Below are 21,914 nucleotides of genomic sequence, written 5' to 3'. Positions count from 1 at the left end.
CAGACGATTTTTTTCACTTAACTACTAGAACGAGGCAGGTGTGTACAAAGCTTCCGGTTAGCCACAGTTTACTAACTTGCAATGCGATTCATGAAATGAATGACCAACAGCTTCTTCGGCTATTCTACGCCCCGGTAATGAATGAGCGATAAGAACTTCGTTGATGATGGTGAGGATGAGGACAATGATGCATCGTTTAAAAACATCATATTGTGAATGTATTTTAGAGAAGAAACAATGCTTGTTTTGTTTGTTCTTTACACGGTCCCTTCTTCCAGAAGGATAGGCACTGGCACTGAGAGTGAGATACGAAAGAAGGAACAGCGAAACTGTAGCCATCATCATTGATGTGCATCTGTCTTTCTGCAAGGGCATGACGATAACGTGGACAGATGTAACTTTATAAGGCCCAGGACAGTTACTTAACGCTGCTTACTTCCCCTAGACAGGTAAATAATTTCCCAGAACTTTTCAACACACACACGCACGCACAGTTGATCGACCTGGAGGTTCGACGTCCTAACTGACAACACCACGACACTTCCCAGCATTCCCAGGAACCACGTGTAGTCAGTTCGTGATCTGTGCGCCAGTGATGGAGCTTATGACGGGCTGGGGCACAAGCCATTTGTCTTCCTCACTGCCTGGTCACAAACACGTAGCCTTCCTGTTTCCTTTTTCATAAATTTTCTACTTGCATGGCTGCCTGAGCTGCCCCCGACTATCTGTAGTCACCTTTGTCGCCAGACGCTCCTCAGCCGCAGCCTTCCGGGTGCACCCTTCGTGTACACCCCTAACCCCCCACACCTTTTCATTACAGTGTAGCGAGCAAGGAGGAAAAGACAGAATAAAAACAGTGACTTAACTACACCTTTTTTCTCTCCTGTCTTTTCGCCTCACTCCTCTGCCTAATTATAAAAAAGACAAGCGGATGAACCTGAATAGCAGGACAACTAAACGTCTTCCTCCTTTTTACAGAGATGGAAGGTGAGCAACATCTAAACATCGTTCTCTCCCCACCTTTTTTAGGGTTTGTCTCCCCTGGTGTGGAGGGAGGGCTGCCAGAAGTTGTCATGCGCGACAAGATGGAATGAAGGCCGTTACATTGCCGTGAACTGAGCTCATCATTCAGTATTTCTCTCTTGTGGATACTGTTTCCAGGCTTCGTGAGTGTCGTCATTCCGACACAGATGTCAGTTTGTGATATCGCATGAAGGTTGTTGCCCTTGCTTCCCTACCTCCCACTTCCTGACATTTATTCATATTAGCGAGCATGTTATGGCAACCTACATCGAATGGGAGGTTCAACCATTTCTTGCCAAATAAGGTCATCTGTCTTCGTCTTTAACCGATTTTTTTTTTAAAATTCTGTTGTTGCCAGTAAAACTTAGTTGTAGTCTGTCCGGCCTCACCCAAAGCACGTCCGCGATACAAACGAAGCTGAATGACACTTTTACTTACTTATGGTTGAAGAGAACTTACATCGCTTTATCGTGAAGGTGGTTTACACGCAAGTAAATATCTGTATATCTATAATTCATATGAGGTAGAAATGGTTCTATTTTCTCAAACTGCATCTTATTCTCACTCCGAAAGAAAATAACCAATGACAGTATCAGATGAAAGATGTCTTCGCCATGGACTAGTCAAAAGGTGGAAGGACAGAGGCAAGCAGATTGTGCTGGATGCTTTCAGGTTAGCCACACTTGGCTTTCATCGTCTTGTCTTCTTTCTGACGCTCACGATGTACAAATGTTACGTCAGCAAGAGCTGATAACTGTCAAGCAATTGTTCATATACAGAACTCAGTTCTCCATTTCTACAAAGCTAAATGGTATACTTTGTCTTAAAATAAAGTGAAAGAATGTTTACCAAACTAACATATATAAGCAATCCCCCGGTTTCTGGTTTGCACTGAGTACTGCAAACACTAATTGAATAAACGCTAATTGGATGTTGCTATAGAACACTAATTGAAAAATATACCTTAACTCATTAAGAACCCCTCAACCCTAAAGACACACAGTGTTCAGTGAGTGATATATGGGAAGCTCCAGACCAAGGAGGGACCTCTTCACGGACGGAGGGAGCTGAAAGACTCCCCCCTTGTGTCAGGGTGTGGCCATGGCACAGAGTTGCTTCCCGTGGTATCTCATCACAATACTCACCGCCAGGGCGCAGACACCATTTTCGTTACTCGCCTCACAGATGTCCTGACCACATCCCCCTCGCCCCACCACCAGTCGTGACCACGCAAACAACCCTCCATCTCGACCTCCCCCTCCTCCACACTACCGACCTGCAGCCATCATCATTCTCTGAGTGCTTTTACTGTCCTTGACCTAGACCTGATGGAGGCCTCGCCTTAACCTTTGATTGTTCCTTCTGTACCGATGAACTAACCTCTGACCCTTATAACGATGAAGACATGAAGATAGGATTATTTGATATTTTTGAGGGGATTGCTTCGCTTTAAATAAATGGAACGAAACGTGCAATGTTAACCTACTGATATATATATATACTTGCTGCTGGGGTCGTATACAGACTTAACATCACAATTAATAAATGAAGCCATATTCTAATCTGTAATTAGAGAAAACTGAACAGTTATTCCTCACTGCGTGCATCAGAGAGGAGCTTGTCTAATTACTGTCTGACCTAGTAACCGATAAGAACTTGACTGATTGTTGTCTAACCTAACCACTGATCTGAAACTGATGGTAGACCCTAATGGCCCTAATGGGTACCTGCTCTATTCGAACTCGTAAGTCGATACTGGATGCCACCTCTGTAATTTAGTATAAATTAGTATAAATTATCGCCTTGCGTGCAAACCAGCACTGAAAAAGTGGGTGGTACAAGTTTCCTGGAATTGCTTTAAATAAAAGTGAGAAGGCACGTGTCACGTGATGACTGCTAGTTTAAATGACATGACGGGTGGTCTGATGGCGGGGGTGGTTCCACACTTTCAGCCCTTGGCAGAGCGCGCAAGGTCCATCAGACCCTTTAGATGAGTGGTCAGAGGGGGGATTCCCGAGATGCGATAAACAGCCAGCACGTGGGAACAGGTGGGACGTGAGCATCGCCAGTGTTTGTGGTTGTTGACGTCACAACTCCACTACCCGCTGACGTCACGACCTCGCGAACATGGCGGCTGTGAACGTCACCTGTGTGAGGGACCTGCACGTGTCCCTTTTTGGGGCCGGCCATGGCTACCCATCAGAGTCCGCGCGATAGACTCGTAAATAACGGCCAACCCTGCCACAGGAGCGAGTCATGTACGCAATATCCTAAGTAGGACGTGAGCGCGAGGCTCACATCAGTCAGCAAGGCACTCTGGGAGCTTTCATCAAGTCCAAGCCTACATGATCCCCGGCAATGACTGATGCTCAACACCTGGGCGTCACAGCAACTAGCGGGGAGGAGGGGGTCACAGACGTTTAAACCCGAGGATTAGGACAGTTCCTGCAGGTGATTATGCTTTTCATGCTTTCCGAGGTTGTGTCGGTCTTTAAGTCGTTGCACAGGACGTAGACCCCAACACAACGGTTACTAGACAAGAAACACTAGTGACAACATCTGATGACGGACGACAGGTAGGATCGTCATTAATTATGACGATTGTTAGGTAATTAATCTCATTTCACGGATTATGTGCTGGCATCTGCATACCTATATGGATGTGTGTTATTTGCTGACATCACATGCAGACCTAAGAGGTGGTATAAGTGAGTATAAGGTCTGCATGTGTCGAGATGGAATTGTTATTGTTTTTTTTAATAGGTAAAAAAAGGTTTAATTCCAAGATTACAAGACAGACGAGATTAATACATCGATCACCTCTCTCTTGAAATACAAGATGAAAATGTTCATAGGCCTACAGGTCTAGTCATCTCGTCGCCAACTCACATTGCCTTCATCGTCGAATGGATATCGACCTTTGTTTACCAAGTGGAGGGCTGATGGTAGATTATCAGTATCAGGAAACTGTGACAAAGTGTGGAGTTTAAGAGAAAAATAAAATCCTGAATTTTGAACTGTTTGTCCTTAACTCACACATCCTGAAATATTGGTATGGATCTGTATGAATTATTTACTATAAACTGCATTTGTAATTCATATTGCCTTTCAAATGTCCTTTTAAGTTTGTTTTCAGGATTTTAAAGTAAGGATAATAATTAGCCATGATAATCAGTAGCATTCTGAAGACACCTTTGACAGACCATCCGTGGATCAAATGACAACCTAAGTACCCACGACACAGACACATCAACGGTAGGATGTAGACACAATCCACTCGGGCTGCTGCAAGTTAATCTTGGCTTCTATAAATAAGACCTTAATACTGCGCCTTACCACGACTCCAGAGTGAGGTAATAAAACTAAGTGCTGTATACATATATCAAATAATCGGGAGATGAAGGTTGGTTTGGTCTGTTTATTTTTAACCCAGAGTCGTCAACACCTTAATGTTGGACAGCGAAAGTAGAGAATATATCCGGCGATTAAGTGGTCAAGGAAGCAGCATGGTGATGACACTCTACTCCCAAACCCTTTGAGGCTGAGATAAATCTGTGTCGTGGGACATAAGTTTGTTGACAGAAATAGCAGTCACACCTTTGGCATTGTAGCTGTTTGTGACACCATTGTAGTGTTGACACTCCCTCCCACACCTGTAAATATGACAAATCTGAGATTACACTTGAGGGAAACTTTGGCAATTTCGATTAAGCGTGGTCAGACGCACAGCTGTAAAAAAAAAAAGAGTTGTTATAAAGAAAAGAGATGCCGCGATTTAGAATAAGCTCGATAATAAAAATATTTTCACCTAATTATTGACATTAAAAAGAATGTAATCTAGCTTATAACAATGGTTTATGGGTAAAAAAAAGAAAGAGAGAACTTTTCGCTAGGATTTACTTCAGAATGTATACTAGCCAAGCTTCAAAACGAGGCTGGGTGGTACGCACGTGTATTTCAACTGTGTCGGTATGAAGACAGTTGTTTGACGAAGCCTCAAGCCTCACGGTCAAGCATGTTCAAAGATGGACAGCGCCACTAGGCATCCCATGAGCACCACGCGTCATTACGTCATCTCTACGTCATCACGCCGGACTCGACGGGACGAATAAAGAGCTCTCAGCATTCTTCAAAATGTTTTTATTGTTTCTTGATGCATTGGGTAGTTCGTTGCATTATTGCTTCCATAGAGAAATAATAAAACAAACAATGCTGTGAAAGAAAGACCGCTGGCCACGAGTAAGCTTTCGCAGTTGTCTCCCTCAGCCCAGAAGTAAAACAATTTTGTTTGCTTTTGATAACAGGCATACCTCTGTTGGACAACTTGTTTGCTTCGCCGATACGCTAAGTTTCTGGTGCCATTCTTCTTTCTTCTTGACCTGATTTGTGTAGCACAGAAACAACGGCATCCAGCTTTCCCTTGACCCCGGGTACACACAGACCTCAGCAGGCGTTTGTGGAGACTTCACTTCATTCCTCTACATTCTCTCTTTTATTTGCTGTGTGTGCGTGTGTGTGTGTGAAAGGGAGGAGGGTGAATTTTTCATTAAACCGAGATTGTTGTATGATATCCTCATATTTCTCTAATATGCTTATATTGTTTGCTTTCCCTTCCTGTTGCTTGTGATATCCCCATCCTCTCTCCATCGTCTGACTCTGAATGCAACGGACTCGCGCAGAAAGACTCGATTTTTATTTATCAACAAACGTTAACCTTTCAACACTAGTGTGTGACGAAAAGTTGTCAAGGCGACGCGATTCGACAACGAAAGCATGTCACTGTACCCGCCCATTAAAGTGTTTTTAAATGACACCTGACTGTTGAGCAAAAGCCAGAAATTAAAAGCATTTGAACGACGCTGGTCCAGATTATAAAAAAAAAAAAAGAAAAAAAGCAGTCAAGCAAACAAAAGCTTCGTTAACCTGGCTGACACAAGGAAGCGACCATATACCTCGGAGCACCCTGTAGGTATGACGGTGATGGCTGACAGCCCCAGTTGGCATGGAGTTTGTATGCTAATCAACATCGTCTACTCTTTGCGAGGATGAATATGTTGTCTTCTGTTCATCATTCCTTCCGCTGCTTACGTCGACCTTTTGACCTGCGGGGCCTGGGAATCGGGTAGTCGAGGGAGCAGTGGTGAGCGGGGGAGTGAATGGGGGGACTTGGCGACGTAGTTGGACATCGTACCCACACAACGTCGCAGTTTCACGTCGAGGGGGGGCAAGGAGGGGAAGGGGGTGTGGGTAGACGGGGTGGGTGGGGGACACGGAGGTAGAAACAGACGCGTAGAAGAGAGTCCGTGACGAATGACGATAAAGGTAAACGGTATCTACCATGACTATGTTGAACATCATGTAATAGTATTTATAACGAAATCAGACCGGAATGAATTGCTGGCATTCTCGACTGGGCAGAAAACAATTTTGTCAATCTGGAAGATGTGTAAGTCAGTAACATGCACTGGCTGATGTCCTCTCGTGTGGCTGTGGACTTGTCCGCTCTGTGGTCGCATGCAGGCCCCTGACCATCTCACCTGTCACCCGGATGTGGCTTTTAGATAACGGTCCACTTAGTTCACGGTTAAAAGATCATCATATGCAGTGCAAAACATTTTTAGTTGCGTAGGATTCAGGAGGGTAAGGGGGGCATCTGCTCCCTTTAAAAAAAAATACTGAGGAGACAAGAATGTGAACGTCGTTCACTGTCAGCTCCCCCAAAAGCTAGAGCATCTTCCTACGCCACCTATTTTATTTTCGTAATGATGTTAAGTTATTATAAACAATATTTGCAAAAATTATTACTGAATAATTACCTCTTTTTTTCTCTCTCAGAGATACAGACACTGACATGAGCATGTTACAGACATCATATGGACATCAACATGTACATTGGAAAGAAAACAAAACAAGACACTGACGTCATTGAAGTACAGACATACATGACAGATACTGATATCATGTTCACAACGAGGTGACAGACACCGACATTAGCATGTATAGACAGCGATCACAAACACTGACATTAGCATAGACTCGATTACATACACTCCGAGGCTCCCTCCAGTGGCAGGCTGGGGTCATAGGTTAATTAGTGGCAAGAGGGTTCGTCAACTGTTCGATGTTTTTGTTTAACTGTATCTTCACAACGGAGTCACCCGGATTTGGAGAAATCCTGTCTCGAACGGACTAACCTGTGATTTGAAAAGAGAAGTTTACACAGTAAATTTAACGGCCACTTGGAGATAATAAATGAAAAAACACTCCCTGAAGTAATTGTAGTGTTTCCTGGAGCCCTGACCTTATGGTTGTTGATGGTCTCAAGAATGCTAAGGGAAGAAAGCAGAAGAGAGTGAGCATGTTTATAAATGAGAGGGTCAGCTTATGGCAACATCCGCGGCCTTCCAGACAGGCCTGTAGTCTCTGGATGGCACGTGACAAATCTGCAGGTTCTCTCCAACCTCCCATACACACCTTGTTTACAAAACAACTCTGCTAAGAAAGAAAGAGGATGTTGGCTGCGGTGACGATGATGACTGCGGGGATGACTACAAAAGGTGAGGATGATAGTGATTATGACAACAAATATGACTGAGCAAATTACCCCGACATGAAATGTTGTTTACAGTTATTTACTCGTTTTTCATCCACTTAAGGGAGAGAGGAGAGTTGAGGAGGGCGCTCAGTTACCTCTTGGTCAGTGGACTTAGACCAGACAATCTCTGATCCCCTCGGGCCTGTGACTGAAACACTGCCCACCCAGGGGATGGGAATCTGATGTATCAGGGAAGATAAAGGCGGCGAGATGAGAGACTTGTGTCACATGGCCACACTTCCAAATGACCCTAGGCACGGCTAGCCACTTACCCCAACGGTCAGTAGGCTATAAAATCTTTCTCCTCTGCCTTCTTCACCTCACATGTGATATTCTGGACACGCTCGAGTGAAAGCTCCTTAAAGGAATCCAAAACAGTGCAAGAACTGTCTGCAGACCCTTCAAAAGTTTGAATAATGTTAGGTGTGGAATTATTTGAATAATTCATTCTCAAAAAACTTCCTTAATTCCTTAACACTGATTTTATTCAAGTTTTTTTTTCATTCATTCTTTTCTGTCTTTGCTCGTTCGTTTTTTAAGCGAGAAGATCTTTCAAGAAGGCTTCCAGCCAAGCGAAGGAACGTGACCCCCGGCTGACCCCGTGAAGATGTGTGACGAGGTTGTGATGAAGCCAGCCCTCATTTACACGGTGAATGCCTTCACCAAGCAGGAACAACTAATGTATGCAAGCGACCTCGTGTCACACCTCTCATGCTATATGTATGACAGGAAGTAACGGTAAAGCTCTCAGGTAAGTATTTTGCTACCTGCCCTGTACTCAAACAGTACAACCTTCCCGTCATCCTCCTCAAGTCTCACACAGACAGAAAGCTTGGCGAAATGAAGGCAGAAAACTTCTCATATTCAACCTTTCATTTCTGGCATGCTCTTAACCGGATAATAACCTTTGACTTTGTGATGAGTAGGATAGAACCTACAAGAAATGTCACTTGATAAGAAGGAGTAGAAGTGCTCAGCCAGGTAGGTGAGGGGTTCATCCAGCTCCTGGAGGAATCCCTGAGGACCAGTGTCAAGACAGACACAAGAACAACGACTAAAATTATCGCAGAGGTAAAATAAATGCTTTAAAAATAGTTAACACCAGCAAATCTGAAGATTCTATTTTTGCTTTAATTGTCCCCAGCAGGTATAAAATCACATTTGATCACACTCCACTGGAGGACGAGATAAATCAGCGTGCACGAGGTGTAAGGAACATTACAGACTGTGTACAATGTGCTCTGTGGAGGTTTACTCCCATACTTTTGTCCCCAGTCCTCTGGCTTTACACAATTTTACACCTGAATATCTTCATTTTATGTTTGGTGTATGGTGGAGCAGCTCAAGAGGCAGCTTCTCTGACATCAGGAGCTGCTCTAGTCTGTGATATATAATCTCATATATCACAACTTTCCACCTCCTTTTTTTTTTAGGACACTCATGCCATTAGGCTGGGTCGTAAAAAGCCAGAAATAGAATCAAAAGCTATTTTAGCTTTTTGGCGAAATGAAGAGGTCTATGTAGGGAGAAGGTATGTAAAATGACAAGGAAGGAACAAGCTGTCGTATCTACTTCAGAGAGGGTCGTACATCATGGAATGGCGACATGAAAATGTCTTGATGTCACTCCACCGTAATCCGTGCTCCCTGCACTAAGCACGGAGAGAGAGAAGAGAGAGAGAGGTGTAACCGAGATACGCCCAGAGGAGCTGACAGACAGACAGACTCACAGACACACTCACAGACACACTGCTTCATGAGTCTAGCACTACCTGTGAGGGACATAACAAGATCGATGTTGTTTTTTAATTACAGGTAGACTTCACAGGTGTATTTAAAAAAAGTACGAACAGGATTGGTAGAAACATTTCTAGGTTTTTGTGGTTCTGCTAATAAGAAGATCGCTAAAAATTACGGGGAACTTAATAAATATCAATACTATTTTTTAAAAAAGAGGGATGTTGACAAATAAGCGTTGAACAGTTTTATTTTTCACTCGTGGATGTCACTCCATGTGCTGTTCTTCTTGTTGTGACTTGTTGCTGAAGTCGGGAGGAAATGTCAGAAAAGAGGTCGGATAGTAAAGTAACATTAAAGGTGTGATCTGTACAACTCTATATGACAGACACCTGAATAGTTGTGATATACTCAAGGTTCCAAGAGCCCTGTTATATAAACATAAGTCAATCTTTCCCAGTCCTTCATTTCCCTCGTCAGCTCTCACTCACTCAGTGTTTTCTGTCGCTCGCTCTCATTCTGTTTGTGTAAAAAATGAGTGCACAGACTGGGACGAAATGACTGAGGAGTGATGGAGGGAGAAAAAGAGTGAACAAGACATGACACTTCAGCATCCATAAAAAAAACAACCAGAGAGACAGAAAGTGGAGTGCATGGTTTTGAATATTGACCCCGACAAGATCAGGCCATGGGGAATTCTGATACATCCCCGGAATACGACTCCCCAGTTGACAAGCCATAACATCAAAATAACATCTACTGACCTTAATAATTGCCCAGGTCATCACCCGAATGGCAGACGATTGTCCAGATAATCATGTAAACAATAACAAGGTACCTAAGGATATACGGTAAGTTTCCTCAGCTCCCAAGAATCACGGGCGTCTTGTAATTAGTGTAATTAGTCTTATAGATAGTAGTGAGATAGTAGTAGATGTCTAGCTTTTTCTTTTACTGAAGGCAGCGGCTGTGAAACTCACTGAAAAACTCCAAGCGAACACGGTTTATGCTGTTATACTGTTTATATATTTTATACCTTTATACACCCTTCCTACTGGTACAGTTTAGTAGCAACCAGTGTCTACCATCTACTCTCCGCACCACTAGGTGTCGCTGTGACCACCTACAACCATCTGCACTATTTGCACTGAGATGTCGGCAAGCTCTGACGACCTCCGCTACTTTCTTCACATCTCACAGAACCACATTTTTCTGTCTACACGCACCGAGTGCACGCAGGTGCAACATACAAACGGAATGCGCTGCATGGCCGCCGTGTATTTTTGTTTGTCGGCGTTGTGCTGAGTGAATAGACAGGCCGTCCGACGCTCATTCTAGTGTTTGTCGATGGTCGGGTACCTTGTTAATGGCTTGCCGATAGTCGGGTAGCTTGCTGATGGTTTGAACTGTGACTGACTTCTGAACGGTTCCTGCAGCGGTGTGGCCTGACCCAGGGCAAGGTCTCAGAAGAAAGAAGACGATCATCAAACCTGTCATACACATTTGAGTACCCGTGCACTGGTTCTTCACACGATATTATCAAGTTCAGCCCCTAAGCATGACCTTTGATCCCGGTATTGTCAGGTACAAGTAATCAAACTCAGAAACTGTGCACAGGAGGGGAACGCTCTTCTTTATTTATTTTTGCCTGTGTGCATGTGCGTATGTGCTTGCGTTCGAACGTTTGATGGTGAGGTGCCTTTAAAAATAATGCGTGTGTGCGTGTGTGTGTGTGAGTGCATGGGTGCGTGACAGCAGCTTCCCACCTGAGCCCGTATCGTATCGCTTCACGCTTTTTGCGTGTGGAGATGAGTTATTTTTAACACAGTCAGTTCGCCAAGTAAGACTAGACATTGTTCCACACTTCTGTAATAATTATTTTTCATTCTGAACAAAAAATATACTTAAAATGCTGAGGTGAACTCAGAATCTCAGTGCGCGGCGACCTTGTTATTATTTGTTTTACTGCCAGACAGGAATCTGATCTCACAGCTGGTGTCACACATTAAACTCAAACAAATCATATCGCTATTTATAGCCACACACACACACGCACACACACACACACTGTGAGGTTATTTGAATGAATGACAGTGATACTGAGTGACGACGATATCCCCAAAACTGTAATTGCAACTGAGATCATCGTAAGATGAAGACTACAAACTGTATTTGAAACTGAAGACATTTATGTTTAGAATGTATTTACATTTGTTCCTAAGCTATTTTTTTACAATTTTTTCAGTGTCTAAAACATGTAACCAAGGCCTGCAGCACTAGCATCAATAGTAAGTTAGGGTTTGTCTCATTTCTTTTTACATTTCCAAAGTGCTTTGGTTCAGAAACGGTGGTGAAGAGAAAAAGCCCGAATGGCCTAGATAGATAAACATCGATACCCGGTTCTCAGATTTACGATGATGAAAGAGTATATACCAAGGTTTTCAACGGTCCAGAAGATGTGAAAGGTAAAATTTACAGCCCTGAAGATGCGCCTGGAGAAAGGTAAGTTCGCCATTACTTGTCACGCTTTCCAGTTCACGTTCGTTGCCTCTTGTGTCACGTGGAACAGTAGATGACAAGAACTCAGATACCTGAGTGTAAACACACACCTCTACATCTTTCCTGCCTACTCTTGGAGTCTATCCTCGGGCTGTTTCAGCAATACTTACCTGCTTCACACAAGAGATACCTGTACATCACTCTGGCCCGTGAAGAAGACCTCTGCTTAAAAAAACTATTTGCAGCTCCAAAAATCCCATTTTGTCAGCAAAATTAAACTAGTTTTGTTTATAAACACAACTTTTACTATTATTTTGTAACAGAATTTCTTGAGTTACAAAAACCAGCAAAGAACCCAATTCTATTTATGGAATAATTCTAGTTTAGTGCCTTCTGAGGGGACACCAGCATCAGTTCGTCTAGTTCGTTTCCCAACACGCGAGGATCTGTTTTTCTCATGGTGTTTGCCAGGCCGGGGGTCTGAGAAGCAGATGGTCTCTCTTTCTCTCATCTTTCTGCCTCTCTCTCCCTCTGACAAGATTGTTGCTGTGAGCTACAGTGCCGGAGGTCTTATCATCGGGCGAGTGCTCCTAGACGAGGTGCTAGACCTTAACAGCTTGTTTGTGGTGCGACAGGCGGCATGGCCTGCAGGACGATGATCGATATACACACACATGCTCATCGATAACGACCTTATCACGCCGCCTCCAGGCCACCACTGGCACCGGGGTCACGGGGTCATCGTGTGTGGCAGGCAGGACGAGCATCAGTCCTCTCACTGTCAGCTGCTGAGCCTCTTGCTGCGAGACATGCTCGTCACTTCAAGAAAGATCTTGACAGGAATAGAGAGAAACTCCTTCACTCTCTCTCTCTCACTCACTCTGACTATCCATATCCTGATCATGGAGGGAGTCCGACATATCATGTTTTTCTGTCTTTTTATAAAGTAAGCGAACGTAACACTTCTTTCGCATCCCTCATTCCCTCCACCCAACGCTCGCATATATATATATGTTCCTCTCTCACTATCTGCTGACATCATCGAAGTATACTCTATATTTATTATATATATACAACAGGCGTGTCCTCACTTTTTTCCAAGTCAGACGAGGCCTGGAGAACTAATCACACACGCACAAGTTCGTTTAATCGAAGAGTCGGGTACACACCCACTGTGAAGCGCTTCCTGCGACATTTGCATAACAGCTGCATCATGCTGGGCGGACCTACGTGCGCGCGTGTGCATGTTGCCGTCTACGGGAGCTAAAAATTGCTGCAGTTCGATGGCAGATACGGAGGCCGCTCATCGCCATTGATTGTTGTCGTAGGCGACCTCCTTCTCAGAGGTCATCGTCTCACTTTCTGTGTTTGCGTGCGTGCGTACGTGTGTGTGTGTGTTTGTGTGTTTGTGTGTGTGTGTGTGCGCGTCGTGCGTTCATGTAAGTCTGCATCATATCCTGGGGGCCATGTCTATGAACTGCTGTATCTACTTTACCGTATATAAAAATGTCTGTCTATTTGAGAAGACGATAGAGTCGCAGGGTGATTCGATGCCTGGTAGATAATATATATATAAGTTATTTTACAGACGGAAAGACATATAAATCTATAAATAGCACCAGCGGCCTGCCATGGACACTGGATGAAGGTGACGTCAGTTTAGTACTGTAGTCGTATTTCTCCCATCTCCACTGGTCTTCCTGTTACTATATGATATATGCAGTGTGTCTTGGTGCACTCAGTGTGAGTGTCAAGCAAGCGGGGATAATCTTGCCAACACGTCACCACATTTGAGATGATATGTCACATACGTACTTATGTTCGCTTTCACTGTAGTCATAGTTACCAGCAGTGGCACCAAGAATGAAGTCCTGAGAACACTCTGACAGCTGCCTCAACACCGAGATCACACAAGTCTTCGCCACCTGAGGGCAGGTAACTTGAATACAGGACCACACACCTCAACGCTTGTCAAACGGAGCTTTGATTTCTGTCATCTCCTTTCTTTCTTTCCTATATTTCCTTTCTTGTTCTTCATTGAGTCATTTTCTTTTGTTTCTTCTTTTGCCTCATAAGTTAGAATTATGAAAAGACACATTTATAGGCAATCTGAGAATAATTGAGTTAATAACTGTGGCGCAGCTGGTAGCAACACCAGGCTAAGACTAGGGATCAATGAATGACACACAAAAATAATTATTTTCCCAACGTCCGCCGGTTCCAGCAGAGCATCATGTAGACTGAGAGACATGCGTGTCCAGGTGCAATTTGTCAGCACCGCGAGATGTCCATCCTTGGAAAAAAAAATCTCGGCTAACGACGCATTTAGAGAAAACGAAGGATTAGGAAGAGATTGATTGTTTGCTGTTTTATTTAGGTATCCGGGTAGCCTTTCTCGCCCCAGTAGTTCTCAAATTACTTATCTTCCCTTTTATTGCTGGGCAAGGGTAGATAACCGCACACAGGTATCAAATCATCAAGCAGTCGACTTTAATTAGAACAGGTAAATGAACTGTCAGAAACTAGTCTGTGTAGGGGCGGCCTTGGGCACCTGCAAACTGCATCTCCATAGGGGCCGCCACATCTCAGGGGCCGCCACGCCAAGATATTAAATACAAAACAGAACAAGAAAATAACGACACAGCTGACGGCAATGTGTCCGACAAACATTTCTTGTCAATTAATTCACTGTATTTACTAATGTTGCTAGAGTCGGAGCAGTAAGGTGTATGTAATATTATAACATTCTGTCGTAATGAAACTATCACGGGCCGCCACTTGCTTTTATTGACATCGGCGGGCCACCGACCAGGGCCGCCACTGGTCCAAGGTATTTCGTCAAAGCTGTCCTACAACGACTACATCAACCTTCAGCGTCTGTCCAAAGTATGTGACCCCACCTCGACATTTTGTTGCTGACGGCTTGACTAGATTTGTACCCGGGTGTGTGTCCACCCGTTATATGGCGGTGTAGGTAACTGCGATGGTGGGCCACACGTCGACATGATAGTCTGCGTGATAGACAGTCGTCAGACAAGACATGCGATCGTCGGCTTGCCAGAACTTCTCTCAGGTGTCACCTGCACCATTGTAACGAAAGTTTTTTCGCATTCTTGCATGACGATGTATTTCGTTAGACATAAGTGAAAAGATAAGAAAAGAAAAAAGAGAATGTTTCTTCTTCAACGCACTTTTCACTCATGTCAGTCACAGGTCACCTGTACCTTAAAATTGTCATAAATGTTTTGATAGCGATAACATACACATTAGGGCAAAAAAAATATTTTTTTTTGATGTCTTCATAGCTACAGGGCTGTGAACCTGTTCAAGAGTCCAGGACAGAATTAGAAGGTGGAAATCTGTTCTGACCACCTCTTACCTGCCCTGACATAGGTAACCGACTCCAGGGACTTTCAACCTTTTTATTTACATTCAACTCAGTAGACACCTTCGTTAACAGCTGAGAATTTGGTCGGCAATACAAACCTTGTATAACCGTCAATATTCAAATGTTTAAAGTTTAAATCAGGGAGCTGATATGCTTGACGGAATTCAATGAGCAGTCTAGTCATACATGTGGGTTAGTGTTTACCATTTTCAATTCGGAAGCAGAACATTTTGTCTGTTTCACAATTTTTTTAAGAAACAGGCATCAGCACATATAAACCGCCAAAGTGAGAGCAAAAGAAAGTTGGAACTACAGGATCCAAGCCAGCTGCTTGTGTGTTTCCGATGTGCGAACATGTTTCTGTTTACAAATGATGCCAGCATCTCTAACATTCAGATGTAGACTTCCAGACTCTTTTGCGAACCAAAGTGGTTGTCATCTGCACAGCTATGTCTGTAACCTCTGTGACAGACCCCAACCCTCCCCCAGTCGGCACGTGACACGTGAGATAATGAAAGTGCATCGATCTCCACGTCGGGCGGACGCCGGCTCTCGGTGGGGTCACGGGATTGAGGTCATCGCGGAGTACATGTGTGGACGGACGGGCCAGCCAGGCTGGAAGGAAACGTACCAGTCTCAATTCCTCCGTCTCTCGTCGAACTCTTTCTTTTCTAACCACTTTCTCGACACACAGACTCCAACAGAAGCTCACTGGCCAGTATATATATACAGTATTGGGTAAAACTGAGTTAACTATATTAGTCCGGCCCTCTAAAACCTTTCCAATTTCTCATGCGGCCCCTTGGGAAAATTAATTGCCCACCCCTGATGCTTGTTTACACATTTTTGGACTTAAAAGATTTCCTACAAACCTTGTCGGATTGTGTGACATTAATAGAACTGTGTTTAAATTAACAAAGCTGTACTGTGGCCTGTGTCTGTCAGCCGCCATGTGTGTGGCACGTGTGCCTAGCCCCTTCCCTCCTTATTTTCACTTGGAAATTTTAAACTCAGAAACGCAGAAATTGTGGGAACACGATCGCCACGTCAACTGTGTGTGGAGGGAGACCTCCCGTCCGCCGTAACACGAGACTGAAGGAAACCTTGTAGGATCGGCGCGCAGTCATCTGAGCTCGGTAAGTAGGACAATGACACCGCCTCAAAAAAAAAAAAAAAAAGTCCCCCCCCCTCCACCCTGTAATGTGAGTAGGGTCGCTGTCGGCGGGTGGGACTACTTGAAGTACCCGACTACTGGCGCCGTTAGTGCGACCTTCAGCTTTCTGCCGACACAGGCATCGTGTCCTCGTGCGTCGCTGGGTTGCCTAGCAGCCACCCGACAGTCCGGCATGTGGATAGTCACTTCAGCGTTTTGGATGCAAATGCATAAAAAGTCGATTACATACCCCAACAGGACCTGACATGTCTGTATATATTTATAGGTTTTAAAGTTGAGGAGTATTTGGAAGGGTGTCAACTGTACCAACCTTTAGTCTCGCCTACTTTCTCTAAAACCAGGTTTTTCCAAACTTCTTGCTGTAAACAATTTCTGTCAATAAGGATCTGCCATTGATGACACTGTGAACAGAAATAAAACTGGTTTGCAGTTTGAATGTTATTCGTCCCTTGACTCGTACTTTGGGGTAGTGTGGAGGGGGAGAATAGTTCTCTAGGGTCCGGCACTGGGCTTCGATCCAGTTCTCCCCAGCTTCCGTCATCTCTTTCCTGATGGCACCATTCATTTCTTTGTGCTTTGAAGCTGTTTTGTCTTTGCTTTTCCTTCCTCTCTTCAAGGCCCTCCGTTAGTCACAGAGATGTGGGATGGTGGTAGTGACCCAGCAAGTCGTTCCCGATGGCACGAAGGAGAGTGGTAAGCAGTGCCAAAAACAGTTCTGCCTCCATTGACAGCATTTGAAATGTTTGGTGACAATCTTGCACTTGTACTCATCTACTCCACACATCGTACCGGCGTCGCTACTCATTGTCATCAACATTTCCAAGGTTACTACGGGGTGAATTTTAACACGTGAACTAAATTAATTGTAGTTATTTGACACCTCAGTAGACAAACAATCAGGTACATCACAATGACATTTCGTAGAATACAAATCTGTGAAATTTATCCGAGATGTTGTTGCCATCAAGGTACCCGGCATCGTTTAGACTACCGGTGCCCGTCGTCTGGCGAGGATGTTCACGTTTCCATTAGTCACTGTTTGTTTGTTTGTTTGTTTGTTTGTTTGTTTGTTTGTTTGTTTGTTTGTTTGTTTGTTTGTTTGTTTGCGATATTTACAAAATTCACGAGAAGCAAGGTTAGGCATTGAGGATGAATTGTTGCTAACGATGTTCTGACGACCATTTATTTGGTAATAATCACAGACATTGTTCAGGTATTGCACACGTACAGCGATGAACTGACATCATAACCGACAGAAGTCAAGCCGATAAATAAGGGTAAAGGTCACATGCATGCATAATTCTCCAAACTCGTCCACAGTGGAAATAGCAGAAGGAACCACTGACACTGAGTACAAACGGATAGAAACTCGAATGAGCTGTAGATGACTGAACACTGCTCACTCGAAAGAAAGAGTCAGTACTGAATCGTAGACCAGTTCACAAGGATGCAAGAATATAATTATAGATATATATAATACATATATACTATATATGAACACCAGCCACGTCCTGAAGCTCACTTCCTTGGCGGGAGTGTGTGAGAGAGCGACGAGAGGGTCGATAAGAGTTATGCTAAGTCAACAGAGGAAAGGTCAGGCGTGGAATGTCTGGCCCACTGGCTGAGAGTTTACTGTGACCTCGTCTCTTGTCCAACGGACTGATGCTATGACGTCACGTCTGACCTTCACCCCTACACTAGCTTGGGCATAGGCTGGCTGGACGGGTAGGTTCCGCCCTCTCTGCGCTTTCTCCTCTATCTCTCACTCCCCCTTTCTCTCTCGCTCCCTCTCTCTCCCCCCTCTCACACACAGTGTACCTACCTATCGCTATTACAAGTACCTGATAGCGCACTCAGTGACAAAATAATTTGGCTCTCGTCCCGGAGTTCTGTCAGGGTCTCGTACTCACACGAACTAAGACTTGCTGGTACTCGTACTAATTATTTCAACCTCGTGTTCACAGTATTGCACTGACTGTAAACATTATCTGAAATATTTAGTCTTGCAATCAGACACTCAGTTTTTGTTTTGTTCTTCTTGGACTTTCACACGAACATAACAAAATGACTCATTTTAAATTTTAAAAAACCTAACGGTGTGTGTCGGTAGCTCATATTAATGGGTCACTAGTCTCAGCTATGTTAATGTTACTAGTCTCCACCCTGTGAGTCACTAACTAGTCTCGACGATACTACAAACTGTCATTTGTCTCAGAGGTGGTTAGCCCTCAGGTCGCAGTCTGTCTCCTGTTAGTCGTGAGCCGACCATCCATCCATCACTTGGAGAGGCGAATAGTTGAGCGGTTAAAGCACTGGCGCCCGGATCCGAACGCAAAGGGTTCGATACCCGTTTGGCGCAGCGAATTTCCTCTATTCGACTTAGCAGGGTACCTGACTTCATAGAAACCCTGACTACATAAGCTTGGGTAAAAGATAAAGCACCGAGGGTCAACAGAAGTGACCAGAAAAACGTGATCTCGAGAAAAGTGTGGTCTCTAACACCTCCACTCTTCCCCCAAAACCTCAAAAAGGTCATTGACCACATAAAAGCGTGAAGGAGAGGAAATGCAATGGGCGTGGTGTGGACGTTGGCCACCTACCAGCTATGAAGACTGGAGGAGTGCATGAAGGTAACGAGGTGAGGGCCCGCTACGTCATCACCTTCTGACGGGCCGACCCTCGGGACGACGACCTGTGTGACCTGTGTGCGGTGTGAGTAAGGTGCGCCAAGTGCGGCACACACACGAGTCAACGGACGCCATCGTGAGGGACGCGACAACTTTAGACCAACAAGTGACGTACGTGTCACCTGGAACTCGTCACCTGGAGAACAGGTATTTACTAGGTTATGTTTACAGATTAACACAATATTTCAAAGAGTGGCTCACAAATACATCGAGTGATCTATCCAGCGCCAAAGCCGTTTGGTGGGCGTGCCAAGGTCGAGGAGGAAATTTGCATAAATCGTCTTCACCTCTCCACTTCCCCGGGTAGACGGAGTGTCGCCTGCTACAAGGAGACAATCGCTAACGGTCTAACTCTAACCCTTCAGACTTGGTGAACTCTGACCACACTGCCTTTCGATTTCTGTGTTGTCAGAGTTGTTACAGCTCACCTGTATTGTGAGACATGGGACATGGTCAAGTGTTGAAGGATGAGGAAAGAGCAGTATCATCCCTTAAGAGTATATGTGTGCGTCAGCAGGGGTGTAATCCAAAAAAAAAAAAAAAAAAAAGGAGAGAGGAAAAAAAAGAACCAAGCAAAATAAAATTAAGGACGGGACGAAGACAAGGCGCATAAAATCAAACTGTGCACTCACTCACTTATTCTAAAATTGAAACCATTATGATGGACCAGAAGACGAAAGCAATAATTTTTTTTATTCCTCCATTCACATATTCCTTCCTTTATTCATTTGACATAACCTGACCCAGCATTTAGTTTGACAAAGCGTGGTGTGTGGTGTGTGGCTGTGACTGAGATCCCGACAGCCGCAAGTTTAAAGCTTCTCACACCTGCTTAAGACCTCCACGGCGGCCCCACAAAGAGTCCAGTCGGTGCGTCTACCTGATCAAAGAGCACGGCCGCCTCCCTCCTCCCACCTCCCACCTCCCACCTCCCACCACCCACCACCCACACACAAAAGTGCACATACACAACTCATTACTGAAACCATCGCCACCCTGGCCGGGTGTGGGCTGAGACAGTCCGTTGGTTTATTGATGATAATAATAACGCCGATGATAACTGTCATATTATGAAAGAGGCGAGTTTGTTTTTTGTTTCGTTTTTTTTTTTTCATTTTATTTTACCTTCACACAGCTTGTGGAGGAGTTCCTAGCTCCTTGAGAATGAAAGACAGCACTTCAAGTTTGGTGGGCACATGCACACACACACCTTGTAGACCCGCTGGACACACCCTCCGTGTGGAGATTGTGCTGACTCCGAGTACCCCGCCTCCCACCCGTGCCTCCCTCCACCAAACTAGAAACAGTTGCGTCTGGCGCTGCCCCTTCCCATCCCCCCTGGATGCACCTCCTCTCCCCAAGATGCAGAGTGTTGCGCCCTGCACTGCTCCCCCCCGCAGCCCCCGCTTCCGCCCCACGTGGAGAGTTGCGTCTGGCGCTGTGTCGGCCCCCAGCACGGCCAGCCCCACCGGAGGGTGTGATGGTGCTGCCAGCCACCCGCCCGCACCCCCCGTTAAGCAGGTAGATGCAGGTAGACGTACACACGTGCTTTTTCTTGAGCCACCGTTTGTTCAGCTGTTGGCTGGCTGCCCAGGTTCAAACCGTTTCTTATCGGCTGCGAGTGCAGGCAGCAGCCTCATCACAGCACCTCGTGGGGCTGGCGGCGCGGGTGCTTTGTGTACCCGGCACCTGCTCTGGTCCTGATTGCTTGGCATCCTGCACGTGAGCTTCACGACCAACCTTGGCGACAGCGGTCTGCTGGGTCTAACAACATCATGTTGAACTGTTGAAGTCTTCTGTGAGCACTGGGACCAAAGACCTGACAGAAGAGACAATTGTTACCTGTGTGTGGAGGAAGGGAGGAAGGAAAAAGAAGCTAATTTCCTCTCTCAAGCAGAATTTTGAATTGTGAATTGTGGTACTCCAGAAAAATCTGGTCAGAAGCAGATCCCGAAGTGGTGAGCTCGTAACTGTAAATGAAGGCGGGTTCGGACACAAGGGATGACCTATGACCCTTGTAACTGTAAACGCACCTGTAGCCAGACGCTGGGCTCGACAGGTGGGTGGGTGTGGGGGAAGGTGGGTGGGTGTGGGGGAAGGTGGGTGGGTGTGGGGGAGTGTTCAGACCTCGGGACGATCACATGTGAGGTTTAGTAGGAGTCATGTGGAGAGGTCAGCGGTTCGGAAAATCAGATGAGAGGCAAAAGAGTGGGTCGTGATAATGGATTGTGGGACGCGGGGTAGGTACCCTCCTCACAGCTTCCACTCTGTCCTCACCACCATCCCCTCACCTACCCGAGTCTTAATAGCAGTAATGGCGGACAGGGACAAGGAGGTCGGGTCAAACATGCATGTACCGATGCCAACAAACAAGAAATATACAAGGTTGAGGGGTTGCAGGGAGGCTGCGTTTTGTTAGGAGCCCTGATCCGCCCCTCAATACCCAGGGTGGACACGAGATTACCTCGAGATTACAGCAGACATGCCACAGCCAACCCGGCCGACGTCAGCATAGCGTCAGCTGGACGGACAAAGGGCGTCAGTAGTAATGGCCGAGTAACACTGGGGTAGGTCTGTGTGTGTGGTGTTAGTATGTAGAACCTTTTCCAGTGATGTAGATGACAACGGTTTTCAATATTCCTCTCTCATCGATGTCATTCGATCTCTGCCAATGAAAGAGCGACAATGGCAGGGGAGCTAATCACATTAAAAGCTTGGACATTAAAAGCCTCCTGCCTTCGATTTCAGGCCCGCCCCCAGACAGAGGCAATGGGATGGAGAGAAGGATGTAAGGGGAGGCGGAGGACTCAAC

The sequence above is a fragment of the Pomacea canaliculata genome, linkage group LG8 (assembly GCF_003073045.1).
Source record: "Pomacea canaliculata isolate SZHN2017 linkage group LG8, ASM307304v1, whole genome shotgun sequence".
In the NCBI taxonomy this organism is placed as follows: domain Eukaryota; kingdom Metazoa; phylum Mollusca; class Gastropoda; order Architaenioglossa; family Ampullariidae; genus Pomacea; species Pomacea canaliculata.
This window is presented reverse-complemented; position numbering follows the sequence as displayed.